This window comes from Brienomyrus brachyistius, chromosome 8 (assembly GCF_023856365.1).
Source record: "Brienomyrus brachyistius isolate T26 chromosome 8, BBRACH_0.4, whole genome shotgun sequence".
Classification (NCBI taxonomy): Eukaryota; Metazoa; Chordata; class Actinopteri; order Osteoglossiformes; family Mormyridae; genus Brienomyrus; species Brienomyrus brachyistius.
The window spans coordinates 1246754-1260331 of record NC_064540.1 but is presented as its reverse complement, the minus strand read 5'-3'; the positions used below and the strand labels follow the sequence as shown (position 1 = coordinate 1260331).

Genomic DNA, 13578 nt, shown 5'->3' with positions numbered 1-13578 from the left:
TTGATTCCGAGAGCAGGGGGGGGCGGGGTGCCGCTGGAGCTCATCTCTCCAGGACGCTGGCCTGACGCGTTACTGTCAGCTGGCGTGCAGCCCCATCAATCTCGGCCCACAGTACATGGCCCTCCGCCTCGCTTCTGTCCCGCTTGAGATCAGTGTTTAATCAGAACCCCACCACCACGACCACCGCCCAAGTCATCCTGCACCGTAATTGATGGGCTGGTGTCTTCACGTTGATCGCGCAATATCGGGAGGAGGGGGGCATGTCCTTTTTCTCTCCCTTCGTTCCTCAGCCCTCCCACACTAAATGCTTTGTTGCACAATGTCGCCGTCTACGAACCCCTTGGATGGTGGGACACGGGGTTAGCTGGTTTTCCTGCGATGACAGTTATGGTGATCGGATGCAACTGATCCGTGGCCGAATAGGATGGGGGGGGGGGGGGGGGGGGGGAGGTGAATGCAGGATATAGAGATTGAGCTGGATTCTTCATAACCTTTACAACTCTGCGCTCCCTAAAACGCTGTGATCCTAAAGAGGGTAGGTTGGTGAATTATTGACGAGTGCGTTGAAAGCCGACCGGCATCTGGGACATGCAGGAGAACATTTGAGATGAAGCAGAAATGATTCTGTTTTTGGAAGTTTAAATTTCCGGTTTCCATATTTGCGGATGTGACAGGAAAAAAAAAATTGGTTGACAGCAGGGTAGTAGCTTGGCTTTTTTAGTTCATCATTAAAGTCCCTCTTTTTAGGTCTAAATCATTTATTTTATTTTGATAACTCCCTGCAAAAAAGTAGGGGGATAATGATCCCAGCTCAGAAAGCAACATGAAAAGGGATTTTCTCCAACAGATCAAGAAACAAACTGGAACCACTCACAGATACATAATGGATTTTGTTACAGATCAGAGACTACTACAGTGTACACAACCAATTATTCACTGTGGTGTAACGCCAAAATTAATGTATCTGTGACAAAAAAAGTTAAGAACTGTAATTAACCTGGTAAGGAGTGGACTCACTCTGGTCCTGTGTCTTCATAAAATATATTTTCACACTTGTGCATCATCACAGTTTGATAAATTAGCATTGGCAAGACCAACGGTATTCATGGCATTCGGCACAAAATTAAAAGAATTAGCTTTGCACTAGAGCAGTTAGGTGGATCAATTCTCAGTTCATGCATATCAGATTAGGGTAGCAGTGACCTCGAGAGTATCCCAGAATGCATAGGGTGCACAGAAGTGTTCCTGTATTCTATGGTCTTTCATCTAAACAGTACATCACAGCTCCGTGGAGACTCCCCTGCATCAGCACAGCGGCTCCGCCCATTTGAGTAGAGCTGGATGTAAACAGGTAGCCCGTGATTGGAGGCTGTGCCGCGTCATCCAAAGAGCCGCCGAATCACCACCCACTTAACTAGCATGTTATAAGTTCTGAAAAATGTGACGCAGTTTGAACAGGTGTGCAAGGAAGAGGCTTCAGGCTATTGTGTATGGTCGTAAAGGCATCAGATGTATATCGAGGACCTGATTTCTTACACTGCGACAGGCATGCAGAAGCAGTTAAGTGCATAATTAGTTATTAAACTCAGAACACTAATGCTGTTAAATCTAGGAACATAGTAATGAAAGATCATATACAAGGTGGAACAGCACATAAAATTTATAATCCGGGATAAAAGAATATCACCCACCACATGTGGTTTACAAAGATTTCACACCAGCCCTGGGGAATAAGCAAAGGCTATTATTCTAGCATCTGTCGAACAGGACAGAAGTGACATCCTGTCTTCAAAGCACACGGTGTGGCGATGGGCGAGGACCGACTGCATCCTCCCGCAGCTATAAGCCCGTGTAGATCTCACCCATTCGAAAAGGCCGACAGCATCCTCTCTTTGGCCCTCTCTCGGCCACGCAAAGGATGATTGACCGGGTGGCATGGTACCAAGGAAGTTTATGGGCTCCTCACATGGGAGACCGTGTGGACGGAGGGGTAAACGGCCTCGAAACAAAGTAGCAGATTGAGATTGAAAATTGCAGGTTGACACGTAAGCCAAGCAAAGTGCATCCTGAAGGAAGGAAGGACAGATAGATGGATGGATGGAACGTAGGTACATACATACTGGACTCAGCTGGAGCTTAAAATAGGAACTCAAAGAATACGGGACATGTGAAAACATTTAAATGCACCTGGAAAATTGCCGATACTCGACCAATCAGCCAGATAAGTGCTGACTGTCAGTAACCAGGATTTTGAGTGTCAGTATTTTGGAGGCTTGACATATTTAATATAGAAGAGATTATATAACAGATTTGATCTAATCTTGAGAATCAGACATCAGCCATTGACAAAACTTTTCCTGCTTCCCATAGTGCCGTTTCAGGGAACCTTTTAAATATAATGAATCGATAAGAGTCTTCATTAAGCTAGTATAATACCATCAGATCTTCTTTGCTGAGCAACACTGACACGTTGCATGTTAGATCAATGCCTTCGGCTCTTATATGTGGGGTAGTAAATATAATGAATGGACATTTATTTATGAATACCACAAATTCTACAGATTGCACCGCAGAGTCATGTTCAACGTTCAAGTAAACAAATAAGTGTGTAAATAATTTAAAAACACAAGTCAGGCCCACAATAATGCTATTCATTGGTTTGCAGTTGTGCTACTCAGTGCTCCTCAGAAAATGTACATAATATGTTGACTTGAGTAACTTTCGGAGGCCCTGCTAACATTTACGAGATATTTTGAAGGAAAAAATACAACAGTTTTTTTTTCTCCAGTAATAAATCAGTTATTTTTGTCCAGAATGGAAGGCCTCTGCCGGTAAGGACCCATTAAATGACACTCTCTTCCTCAGCTATAAGATGCTACTGCTATGTGATGGACCCCATTTGCGGGAGAAAAGCCACTGGAGATAATTGCTAGCATCTCAAGTTATTGGGCCCGGGTGGCACATGAGATCACAGCAGACAGCTAGCTAGTAGCTGGAGGAGTGAAGCACACGGTCCATTAGGACAGGAAGTTAATGATCATAATTTATCCTTTTTTGATGTAACCAGATGAAGGTTTCCGGAGAAGCACGACAGTCCTCTGTCCTGTTCTAAGCAATATTCAGTTAATGTGTATTATTTTTCATGTTGACTGGAAACAAAAGCTTCAATATATAATGCATGATTTATGGTAACAATATATACTTACCCCCCCAGAATACTGGCTTAGTTCCTCGTGTTTCATCACATGACGATTTTGAGCCATGAAGAGGTTTTATTTGGGGCTGATGTAGCAAGTGGGGTTGCCAAAAAGACTCACTTAGACTCGGTAATAATTGTGGCAATGAGGAAGGCTATAATGAAGATTTAATGGATGTCACCAAGGAAGTATTTGTAATCAATCATAATGATAACACAAATACCACACACACGCATTATACCATCAATCAGGACGTTTAAGTAACACCGATACACTTGAAACTACACCTGATAAAGGTATCAGCGTGAATTATACAGGCTTGCCGTTCATTTCTGCAATCATTTGAAATTCTGGATGACTGCACATTCCTTAAAGCCTCATAATTTGACTTGTTGTGACTGAAAATTGAAAAATGAAGGATAAAGTGAGATCTTTTTAACATTCTGTAGGAAATGCGTCGTTTCTCCTTTTGTGCCAATAATCTGTTTATTTCTTTTTAATTCTCTGTTAAGTGCTTTGGTGGAAAACACGTTGGGAAAGACTCTATACGCAACTGAACTGTAAATGCACCAGATCCCTGTCATCATTCCTCCCCATTATTGGTATCTCTGGGAACTTACGGTGATCATAAGTGTATGTGGGTAGGTGAGTGGGTGGGCGTATGTGGAGATCCCCCCCATATAGTCATTTTAACTGTTATTTACCGTGTTATTTATTTATTTATTTATTATCTTGTCTCTGTCACTTTTCTTGCATCTTTGTGGTCTGTCAGTTACCTTCGTTGTCCAGGCAACTGAACAATGACAACAAACGTCTTGAACTTGAGCTTGAAATCAAACAGCACCGAGGTCCAATCCCATAGCAGACATTAAAGTGTGAGCAAGTTGCCAAGATGGGGGACTGGAGCAAACTTCCAGAAAAATCCATTCATCCACTTTCCAACCACTGGCCCAGTTCAGGGCCCTATTAGTATGTATCCTACCTCAGGATGCAGAGGGTTGGGGTACAACCTGGAAATAGGTGAACATTAAAAAAATGCCTTTTAATCTAAATAAAAAGTATATTCTTTAAGTAATAAAAAATTCTTTTACTCTTTCTGGAGTTGTAAAAGGGAGGACATTTTGTGCATGTTTTGGAAAGTACACTGTAATTTGTATAAATTTATAAGGGACTTTTCGGTGTTTGACTCAAGGGAAGGAATCGTCCACATTCGCGAGGTGACTAGACTCTGCGGTTAACTTGAGGATTCACTGAAACGCAATTGGAAAAAAAAAAGAAATACTAGTTCGGAAAAAAAGCAAGAGTCCTTGCAGCTTTGCTCTGTGCATTTAAAAAGTTTCAGCTTGCCTGTAAAAGTTAAAAGGGCTTCACCCCAGACATTGACCGAAACAAGCTTTATGGACGTGAGCTAAGAAAAGCTGGGAAGACCTCTGGCTACCTTTCTGATTAAGGAGCCGCTAACAGACAAGGTGCAGGAACTATCTGCACGCCACACCGCTGTGCTGGGTATTGATAATTCATTTAATGACATCCAAGCAGAATGAATATCCCACATGAAAGGACAAAGTCAGCTCCCGGGAAATAATTAAGGAGACAGCAAAGTGACATTTACACCAGCGGACAAGATTCATTAGAGTTTCTGCAGCAACGCTAATACAAGACCCTTCCTTGAGGACGAGCAGAGGTGGTGGCTGTATAATAGTTATTATTACATTATTATCGCGGTGAGTAATTTGATATGATGCAGGAGCGATCCACAGTCAGTCAAACACGTACCCCGTTTGCACATCGATGCAGTAAGACAGCAACCCTACGTGTCTAAACGTACCTAAAACTACCGGTGGCCTGACCTTCTCTGTCCGTACATGCGCATTAAATGGACTTAGAAGTTTAAATTAGGATGGTATATGGGGTGTTGTTGCGTTAGCGAGGCATGCAGCCATGCGAAATACCAGTGCGGAAATTGTTCACTTATGCAGACGTGCATTGATTCTTACATATGAATCGGAACACATGACATGCACTGTTGTCGTAGTAGTCAGATAAGAGGTAGTGCTCTCGTGCTTAATTATTGATAATTAGGCAACGTTAAAAGCCACCCTCTTCAATCATTTCACACTGCAAAGCCAGCACAAAGCAAAACGTATACAATAATGTCATTTCTCATTTCTAATAATTATTGTTAGTTTTGAAGAAATTTAGAGAGGTTTGGGGGGGGGGCGTTTAAAATGTTATAGTTAATACTTGACTCATCGCTGCAGCATTCTGGGTTTTTAAATAGTTTTTTAGACGTCATACATTTTATAATTCATTTATTCACTTTTTTGTGTTTCACCATCTTGTACCCCTGATGACACCTTCCCCAGCACCATTGAAGTACACCTCATTTAAAGTCAGCGTTTCAGCTATGCCTTCCCTCTCTATTCTCGTTAAAGGCATGTATAATATACACTTCCCACGACCGGTTTAACTACTGCTGACGTCACAGTCCCTACGGCCTGCGAAATCTAGCCCTGAAAGCCAGATCCAGCCATGATTATTATTAATCGAAATGGAAAAAGGTTTTAAACACTGGGGTGTATGAATGATCAGTGCTTCCAGTTTGGAACTAAATCTTGGGAGTATTTTATGGCAAATACATCCATCAATCTTATAAGGACAGGGGATTCTAAAGAGGGACGTAATCTCCCTGCGAGGCTTATCGCCATTCAGGAAGGTACAAAACCTCAAAAGATTCAGTTAAAAGCTTCCAGCTGTGAATGGACAGTATGTTTTCTACAGCTAAAGGTGCTAAAAAACTGACTATATGCAATGTAAACTAGGCAATTTCTTAACGACGGTCGGCGTCAGACCGCCAAACGTTGATTTACATGTTACTCTCAGCACACAGACTCTGTGAAGTTCAACTCTAATTCCTCAGAATATGCTAGAAGCCTAAGATTTCTGCCGGTGCATCAATTTGTAACGAAGGCTTTGAGAGCAGCGGCAGTGTTTTCTGCAGTGCACTGTAAACGTTCCCTACTCTCTGCCAGTGTTTGGCTCATCCTGATGCAACTGAAGCCAACTTTATTTCTGGTCTTTATTTAAGCTTTTCTGAAATGACTGCAGCCTATTGAAAGAGGCAACACTGCGTTTTAAGACTTACTTTTGGAGCAGAAGACTTACCGGTCACTTTAATATGCTGTGTCAAAACCGTCACAAAGTTGACGTCCTGTAGCATACATTACTAGAAAGGTAATTGTGTTTCAAAAATAACACAAAAAGAGCTAGTTGGATACTTTCCAGTTTGTCAAAACTCAGTTATTGTACAGTACATGTTTATGCAATCAGCCGTTGGCTGGTAATTCTGACCACTGCCTCTATCCTCAGCTATCCCAGAACCTTAATCACACCAATTATTTAATTACTGCAAACACAAAGATGCAAATTGCAGTATTGAGCAGGTAGAGCTAAGCACACCCACATCAGCATGCGGACTGATTGCTGACTCCTCTATTCAAATACTCATGGGTTTGTGTGGGTATAGCATCCATTCTAGAGGCTACAGACAGCATGGCTGATTAATACACAGGGGCTGGTATTCATTAAAATGCACTAAGTTTTAAAAGACAATTTGTGATGCATAATGAAAGGGCTTTTGTGTTGTTGCGATGTGAAAACCTGCAAAAAACATTTTGTTTATGCCATATGTGTTTTTGTTAGCAGAGTGAGAAGAATGCTGGACTGTAGGCCTTGTTATTGAATTTGATTGTTGCCTGTGGGGCTGAATGTTTCCTTTCTCTCGAACTGAATCATTTCGATGGCAATGCATCTCCACAGGAGGAAAGCGGTCTCTCTGTTATCGACAAAATTTCCCAAAGACCGGTAAATATCATTTTTCTTGCCAGATTGGCAAGCAATAGAACATTAATTGATTAGCTGTGGCAAATGATTGATGGCTTTCGATGCCGGCACCATTGTGCGTGTCTGTTTAAGAAGGGTCTTCATATAGTGACAGAACCAGATTCTGCAGTTAGTACAGCAGCTGATGAAATGACATTGTTTTTCTTCACAGATATGTCATTTCAGATGACATCTGTGCTGTTTTTTTATTGTGATTTTTTTAAAAAATGAATTAACTTCAGAGACTTTGCTACCCTGGGAAAATAAGCAGCAGTAGTCATTAAATTACATTATTTGTAGTTTCACCCCTGAACTGTCCTCCAGAGCCCCAGCAATTGATTTCCCCCCCCAGAGGACATTATGTTTTCGCTCATATCTTTCATAATTTACTTCACAAGTCACTCTGTTAAGATGTAGTTCCTTAAAGAGGACCGACAGGGCTTTAAGATGGTATCACATGTAAGGAGGTGTGACCTTGTCACCCTAACACTTAATTTACCAGTCTGACGATTCTGTGAGCTCATCACCAGACACCCAAACTGATGCAAACACATCTGGAGTGAACACTACTGCATTTACTTCCCGTCTTAGCTGAGATTCAGTGTTCCTCAAATAGACAGTTATTAATTTTCCAGTTTCATTTCATTCCAGCTTACATTCTGGACTTTAAGAAGTTTTTTTTTCCCCTCAGGAAAGACACAATGCTCTTTCACAAACTGAAATTATATCTGCAGTTAGCCTTCGTCATCTTGACAGTGTAAGCCTGGCTTCAGTGTAGTTATGACATTAAGTATACGATAACTGACAGGTGTGAATTAAATTATTGACTTATATGTACTTATACGTTTGCCCGCTGATTGACAATTAAAAAAAAAAAAACATATTTGGCTGTTCCCAGTTCCCAATGTTCTTGATGTATTTCAGATGTTAAGTTGGCATAAAGCCTTTTGCTGGGCTAGGAGAGAAGATGCAGGAGAGCATCCTTATCCTCCCTTATCTACCTGCAAAGTAACTCTATAAGATGAAATGTCTTAACCAGATGTAAGAGACCTGACCTCTGATGGTCCCTCACACATCCACCCTTCATGCTACTGCCAGATGGCCTGATGAACATCTAGAAACAGTCCTGTTTAGTTTATTGATTTTTTTTCTCCCTTTAAGAAACTTATTTTGACACCAGGGTCAGGGAGATAGCTGAAAGCAATGTAGGAGAACCTAGGAGATTCTGAAGGATTGTAAATCCTTGGCTCGTAATTCACTGCACTTTAATTGCGCCCGTTTTAGCAATTAAGTAACAGCGCCGCTTGACACACTGGCAGTTCCAGGTTTCAGCGTACATTGGGATGCACATGTGCATTTGAGCAGTGGTTCACTGCATTTTCAGTGATGCTCTTTGCTGCCACATGCCTGAATTCTGAATAGTCTGGGGACTGAATTAACATTTAGAAAGTCAATCCTGTAAACTGAGCCTCTATCAGCGCAGGGCAGTTTAATATGCCAGATGCCATTCCATCCTTGTCTATTTAGACGAGTACGTACAGAGCTGGCCATCATGGCTATCTCAAGGCTAACCATGTGCATGACCCTCAACGTGACATACGACCCATCACTGGAAGCTTGTCCCCGTGAAGTCTTAGAGCCGATTCACACTCCCCAATTTGGCCACACTGCACCATCGGGAAACCATACGGAGAATATCCATACCCACATAATTATGACACTCAGGACGAGCAGGAGATTAATCCATGCACGCAAAATTGGAGCCGACGTCACTGCCTCCTGAACAACCGCACATCCTATCGGCAATCAGAGTGATAGTTACCAAGAAAATTTCCTGTTGTTGCTCGTGATGGCATCCACTTTGTTTCCAGGCTCATCTCTGCCTTGTGAAGAGATTCCCTGTGTCTGATGAAAGCATACAGGTGAAAAAAAAATCAGCTTTTTTCTTGGGGGTGGGGTAGGTTCTTTAAAATCTATGACAATCTCTTTTCCAGGACACCAAAGCAGATGAGGAACTTGTGGTTCTTTTCTGCTCTCTCCTCTAAATAGGTCTCCTCTCGTGTCTCAGGAGACGCAACAGGAGTCCAACATGAGAGGCTGTCATCTTAATCAGCTCCCCCTGACCGAACTGCTTATTTGGGGAGAAATTTCGTGGCATGGAGCCGTAGCAGTCAATGAAAGATAAAATGCATTAAATTCCTGCTCTGTTACGGATTACTGATCGTGTGCTCGTGTTCTTACCCTTGATCTGTTCATCTTATTGAACGACATCTGTGAAAATCTGATTTTTTCCATAAATTGCTGCCTTATTTTTTCTTCTTTATTTCTGTCTATTATACTCACATTGGGTGATTTTTGAAAGGTTTAGCCATTTTTTTGTGTGTGTTGAGTTAGTGTTCATAATTAATTTATTAATACTAATTATTTTCGCTCATGACAAATTCTGGAAAAAGGAAATGTAATAGTAATAATAGTAATAATTCATTATTATTTGTTGGTATTTATAACAACAGAAACATTAAGAAAATGATTATTATTGTTATCATTATTATTGAGTATTGAAGTAGAAAATTAAATTCCAACTATACGGAGGCTACGACGGGCTCACTGGCTGCTTGCGGTACAAGGGGAAGCGAAAGGTGTGACCACAAATGTCCCAAACAAACGGCAGTGACACACGGATCAGCAGACACGTCCCGGACCGCCTGCTGTGAGATCAGCAGACTGCTTCCCACCACGGCGTCCTGTCACCGCGGGAAACAGGCGGCCTCCTTTCTGACACCAGCTGACCGTCATCTGCCACACTTACCGCTCGCTGATAAAACGCGCTCCGCCACGCCGGGGATCAGCCGCCGCCGCCGCCAGTCCCTAAAATACGTAACCGCCCATCAGTGACAACATTCAGTTGGCGGCATATGTCCCTAGTTTTATAACAGCGCGGAAACAACACAGAAAAATACGAAAAAATACACAATTAGCAGGATAATGTGAGCAGAAATAAAACGCACATGACACAGACTACTGAATGTGCTTCCTGTATGTGGTTCAAGGCTCCTAGCCCCTGTGTATTCTGCAGTATTATGGGATGCCTTTAGTGTTATACATCAATGTTTCAGCGTCGTAAAGAATGCTTTATAGCCCTCCTTCCTTCTCCCGGTCGACCTAATTTACAACCAAACCAGCTGGCATCATTGAACCTTGAAAACCCTTAACGATAAAGTTGTTTTCTTCCCTCCATCAAGAGAAGCATTGGTCGTATTGAGGATATATAGACCTTAAATTAAAAAACATTAATATTTTATTATATAGAAACTGACACATTAATTTAGTTGTTTGCTTACTGTATGATCGGAAAATCCATCCATCCAAACAGCATGTTTCTGTGAGGAATGGTCTGCGAGGGTCTTTACCAGTGTGGAGTTCTGGACACCCTGAGAAGGATGCTGCTCTTTATTACCCGGAACATTCACGCAAAAATTCACCTGCACACACACAACGAGGGACAACCCTCGTTTACCTAAACCATGTCTTGGCATTTGTGAAGGGAGAGAGATCCAAAGTGACCAGTGAAACCACAGAGGAACCACAGAGAAACCTCAAACGGGCGCCAGGGGAGTCCGACAAAGGCTGGGCACACACACTGAGATCTGAGGCCAACCCGCTATCCCTGGAGCCATGACAAAGTGAAAATGACAGCTGCTAGACCTGGCGGGAAAACACCAATCATTAATTATTAACCAACGTGCAGGTAATATGATTAATTTAACTGAATTGGGGGGTGAGGGGGAGGAGGGAAGTAATTAAAACTTCTGACAGTGCATCAACAGGCCCGTTCTCTAGAAACCATTAGAAGTGCTGTCAGCTAGACATTTATATTTAAAAAGGGAGGCTGCTCTGACCCCATGTATGGAGTCTCACCCTCTGTGCTTCACCAATCATGTTTGATTTAAAGGCACTCAGGGGCCCGTGCTGATTCGGCTCATGTGACACCATCCGTCCAATGAACGATGTCTGCGCTCGGACAGAACATATTTATTCACCATTTATTATAAATAACATTTGTTTTCTCGTTCCTACAGCAATTTTACATCCCCTGGGGAAAAGAACATAAAAATTAAGGCTACCTTTACAAATAATTCAGTTCAATTGCTCTCGGCACAGAGTCCGGTGTCCATTAAACTAAAATGAAAGGGCATCGATCGGACTTCGTCGTCTTTAATTAATGCAGCGTTCGGCGTTATTTTATTTTAAGGTGTGAGCAAATTAATCCCATTCGTCTGACGTTTAAGATATGGGCCTGGTTTCTAAAAGGGAAGGTATCGATTCCGATGAAGAGGTGAAAGTCTGCAGTGACGTCATCGCGGGAGCTGTCGCATTTCACGCGTACAGGCTGGCCTTGAGCTGCCGTTTAAGGCCTTTCCTCGCTCTTCATCGCTACTTTCCCCCGCTTCTGAAATCACTTTGGCCACAACCAATGATTTCTTAACAACGTCCTAACAGAATATATATATATTATATGGAAGAAAATATTTCTGTATGGGGATGGGCTCAGCACGTTAGGAGACTGGGGTTCGAGTCCTGGGGTTGGAGTGATTTCACCGTTAGGTTGCTGGATGAGGCCCACGACCCCTAATTGCTCCATGGACCTCTCAGTTATATACTGCTTTGGATAAAAGTTCCTGGGAAATAACTGAAGGTCACTGAGGGAAAAAACAACCTACAATTAACTGCATTTCATATTCCAACGTGTTGAATCTGTGACACTCTCACTGAGGATCAGACACCCCCAGATATCAGGACTACCTGTTAGAAACGGACGGAGAATGTGAGGTAAGGGAGGTCACCAGCCTCCCCGTTACCGACTCCCGCAGGTCCCTCCAACCCCCCACCTCCCCGTACTTTTCATAACCTTCCTCTGACGCAGGCTTGTGTCTCCCTTAATGCCTTTTCATTCCCGAATATCCCTTCTTTTGGGGAGTCCCCTACAGCTGGGCAATGTTTCCCAAACTGGTCCTACTGGGAGCTGGGAGGAAGCAAACCCAGGGACTGTCTGGGGGTCCCCAAGGGCCGGGCTGGGAAACGCTGCCCCACAATAACAGAGTGACATTTGCCCGTTAAGGAATTTCCCTGCTGCTGGAGCGATTGTCCTGGGTTGGAATTCCGCTGGGAGGCATAAAGCCTCATGAAGTCTCTTGTGGGGCTGAAATCTGATGCAGCAAACATGAGGCTGCTGTGTGTGATCATTAAGAGCAGAGCAGCTGGCACCTTAGACATGGAAATTATTATTAAAAATGATTAAACTGTAAACATACGTTTGAACTTCCTCTGTTCCATTGAGTCTCACTGCCATTCTCAAATAGCATAATCGTACACAGAGAACAGCCTCTGTATTTTAATATGTGATTCACGGTATCGATTAGCTCGTTAGGGCCAGTGGGAGTTGTTAGGCACTACACTTTCTTAATACCTAAAGATCTGACCGGGAACTGCGATCCATCACAGAAGACCCCACAGCCACCCCGATTAGCTCCAGTCCCGGAGCCTGTGTACTGGGTTCCTGAGTTCCGGAGAAGGTTCCTCTAAGCCTGAGGAGCAGAGACAGTTCCGTGTTCGATCGAAGGCACACTGCATTATTAGCTACCAACCATCATTTAATGCTTCGACAATTTTATGCTTTTTGACATAACTTTTGCGGCAGTAATTTAAAGGAAACTGAATGCTGTGCCTTCCTCAAACAGAACAGGTTTCTTTGAAGCCCATGTTTATTTATTTCCCATAAAAGAATGTTAAAGAGCTTTGGATAAAACAAAGAAATTTCAGTGTTGTTCTAGTCAACAATTAGGAAGGAAACAGCTTTAGTTCTTCCTTTAGCTCTTGTCTCTGCTCAGACGGGAATGTGCACTAATCACCTTAAGACCTTACAACTTAACACCAGCAAATGAACGTAATAAGCGTATCATTCATTATTTAAATTTTGCGCCGTATTATGGGTTTCAGACACTATCATTATCATTACCACTTACCGACTGATAACAGTGGGAGATATCAGCGAAATCGATTTGCTGGCTAATGCCGAGTGCCGCGTTTATGGCTCCGTGGTGAGTGCGGGTTTTCAGCACGAAGCTGGCAGGGACGCCCTCTCCTCAGTCAGCGATACGCCTCTCTGCCAGCATCCAGCGACATCCGTCAGGGCTGCTTATGTCATTTTGCGCACCTGGGGGCCCTCGGAAGCAATTCAAGTACAAGGAAGAAAGAAACGGCACATGGAAGATGTGCATGGAGTCTATCTGCATCTTTTGGAAAGCAGTAAATTTATACAGTTATAAGAGGAGATGGGAATGGTGCATTATGGGTCTGGGTATATGGCTGTCATAAGGGATGACACCCACCCCCCTCCCCCCCCCAGGTCCCTAATGATAAAATTTGAGAAGCGAGAGGGAGGGATCGATTGCGCAGTTCAGACTAAATTGTATTGCAGCCCTGTTTGGCCATCATGCAT

At 42.9% G+C, this 13578-nt stretch overlaps 1 long non-coding RNA gene across 1 annotated transcript; it reads left to right on the top strand.

Annotated features, from left to right (window-relative positions):
* Positions 1 to 4602: 4602 nt before the first annotated feature.
* On the top strand, positions 4603 to 9377 carry LOC125748200 (uncharacterized). Its single transcript, XR_007399487.1, has 3 exons — positions 4603 to 4921; positions 8951 to 9001; positions 9129 to 9377. It is a non-coding gene; the product is annotated as an uncharacterized LOC125748200 (long non-coding RNA).
* Positions 9378 to 13578: the final 4201 nt, after the last annotated feature.